Source organism: Suncus etruscus, chromosome X (genome assembly GCF_024139225.1).
Source record: "Suncus etruscus isolate mSunEtr1 chromosome X, mSunEtr1.pri.cur, whole genome shotgun sequence".
Classification (NCBI taxonomy): domain Eukaryota; kingdom Metazoa; phylum Chordata; class Mammalia; order Eulipotyphla; family Soricidae; genus Suncus; species Suncus etruscus.
In genome coordinates, this window is record NC_064868.1 from 16,090,136 (window position 1) to 16,092,882 (window position 2,747).

Consider the following 2,747-nt stretch of genomic DNA (forward strand, 5'->3'; position numbering starts at 1 on the left):
TAAAATATGGAATGCTTCACAAATTTGCGTGTTATCCTTGCACAGGGGCCATGCTAATCTTCTCTGTATCGGAGAACAGAGAATTTAAAAAATGCAAGAAGGGGAGAGAATTTATTAGCTGTTATATTTGTGAAACTTCTTGTATCAGTTATAAAGTCATTAATGTAATAGTCAAAGATTTAGTATGCTCCCATTTTTTCTCCAGAGATGGGAAATACATTTAAAAAATGTGTGTGTGGCAATTGTCGTTTGAATAGGTACAGCAAAATATAGAAGGACTGTCATTTTTGAAGTGAAAGCCATAAATTTACCACAAGTTTAGAATGACTATAAGTCAGGAATTCATTCAGTTCATTAATAACATAAACCAGAGACCAGAGAGATAATACAGCAGGAAGGGTATTGCTTTCCTTTGCCTTGCACACAGCTGACTTGTGTTCGATCCATGACACTACATGTGATTTCCCAAGCCCTGCCAAGAATGATTCCTGAGCACAGAGCCAAGAGCAAACACTGAGCTCAGCCTGGTGTGGTCCCTAAAAACAACCCTTCCAAAATGGAAGTCATAATATGATTAAGTTGATTCTTAGAGAGTCTCCAGAAACTTGTCATTTTAGGCACTTTGAGGGGCAAAAGACTCCGGGATAAGATTTCTAAGTGTAGGTTCCAATCTGCTTAATATCCTACATGGCAACAAAGTACATTTGAACTTAACATGTAATTTCAGAGATTCCACACTTTAATAAAATGAAAGAAAAGCACTGTTATCCCCTTAGATCATTCAATAACACTTGGCTTTATAGCCCAGAATCCAGTAAGCAATGAAAAGGCTAAGCCCCAGCTCATGTCACTTCGTTCAAAGTTTGGGAGAATTTTCTTTTTTCCTTTCCTTTTCTTTTCTCTTATCCTTTTTCTTTTCCTCCTTTTCTTTCCTCCTTTTCTTTCCTCCTTTCCTTTCCTTTTTCCTTTCCTTTCCTTTTTCCTTTCCTTTCCTTTCCTTTCCTTTCCTTTCCTTTCCTTTCCTTTCCTTTCCTTTCCTTTCCTTTCCTTTCCTTTCCTTTCCTTTCCTTTCCTTTCCTTTCCTTTCCTTTCCTTTCCTTTCCTTTCCTTTCCTTTCCTTTCCTTTCCTTTCCTTTCCTTTCCTCTTTCCTTTCTTCTTTCCTTTCCTTTCTTCTTTCCTGTCTTTTCCCCTTTCCTCTTTCCCCTTTCCTTTCCTTTCCCCTTTCCTCTTTCCCCTTTCCTTTCCTTTCCCCTTTCCTCTTTCCCCTTTCCTCTTTCCCCTTTCCTTTCCTTTCCCCTTTCCTTTCCTTTCCTTTCCCCTTTCCTCTTTCCCCTTTTCTATCCTTTCCTCTGTCCCCTTTCCTCTTTCCTTTACTTTCCCCTTTCCTTCCCTTTCCTTCCCTTTCCTTTTTCTTTTTCTTTTTCTTTTCTTTTCGTTTAAATTTTGAGCCACACCTGGCAGTGCTCAGGACTAACTCCTGGCTCAGTGCTCAAGAGTCATGGTTGCGGGTGCTCTGTGGACCATTTGTGGTGTTGGGGGTAACCAGGGGTATCTATAAGGAAGGCAAGTGCATTGGTCCTGGTACTATCTCTGATGCTAGGGTTAATTTTCCTAAAATTTTTTTTCATTGGTGTTTGAAGAAGTTAAATAGTATGATGAAGGGATCAGAGCAAGAGGGGAGTGCGGAGTACTGCTGGAATCTAGGAGCCTTCTAACTAACACTCAAACATACCTTCTTATACTAATTGGAATTTATTTTGACCTATTCTACAAAATGGGTGTTTCTATGTGTAAACTCAAATTACTTCAAATAAATGAGGTCAATGTTTGCGATGAGAAAATCATGTCTTATATGAATGAATGTGGTGCTAGGGGTCAAACTCAGGATCTTGCTTGACTACTGAGATACTTATTATAGACCATTTTGATGACAGTAATTTGTAGTGAAATTTGTCTTGGCCAGGAATTTTATTTGGTTGCTTCTCAGTAAAGAATTTTTTGCTCAGTAAAAGAAATATACTCATGGGCCCAGAGAGATAGCACAGCGGTATTTGCCTTGCAAGCAGCCGATCCAGGACCTAAGGTGGTTGGTTCGAATCCTGGTGTCCCATATGGTCCCCCGTGCTTGCCAGGAGCTATTTCCGAGCAGACAGCCAGGAGTAACCCCTGAGCACCACCGTGTGTGGCACAAAAACAAAAACAAAAACAAACAAACAAAAAGAAATATATTCAGGAAAGAATTATTTACTCAGTAAATGCCCAGGCCCAAACCAGTTGTGGAGCAAAGAGATCCAGGATACAGAAAGTCATGTCCAGGGAGACTGGAAGCAGTATTATTTGATCTGGGTTTCAAAATGAAGGATGGAGATTAATTTTGGCAGTGTTGACCTACAGAGGCTGTGGAAAGAAAGCCAAAAGGGAAAGTCTCACAAAAATTTTGCCTTTGTCTTCATTTTTTAAATAGTTTCAAACTATTTATAGTACACCCTGCTCATCTTCTGAGAGATTTTGATGTTTGGTTCTGAGAATTCTGAATACAGAGATAATTTACAGCATTGGAATATTGTAATGCTTTTTATTTTATATTTATTTATAAATATATTTAGTTGTATTATATTTATTTTTATATTTATATTTATAAAATATATTTTATTTTTTTATTTATTTTATTTTTTTAATGTTTTAGTTCTTCAGACTAACCTCTGATTTATTTGTTTTTGAACTTAGATTTATGATGATATAATTT

General features: G+C 37.5%; 1 pseudogene; it reads right to left on the reverse strand.

Moving 5' to 3' along the window:
- On the reverse strand, positions 1–113 carry LOC126000386 (uncharacterized; annotated as a pseudogene).
- Positions 114–2,747: the final 2,634 nt, after the last annotated feature.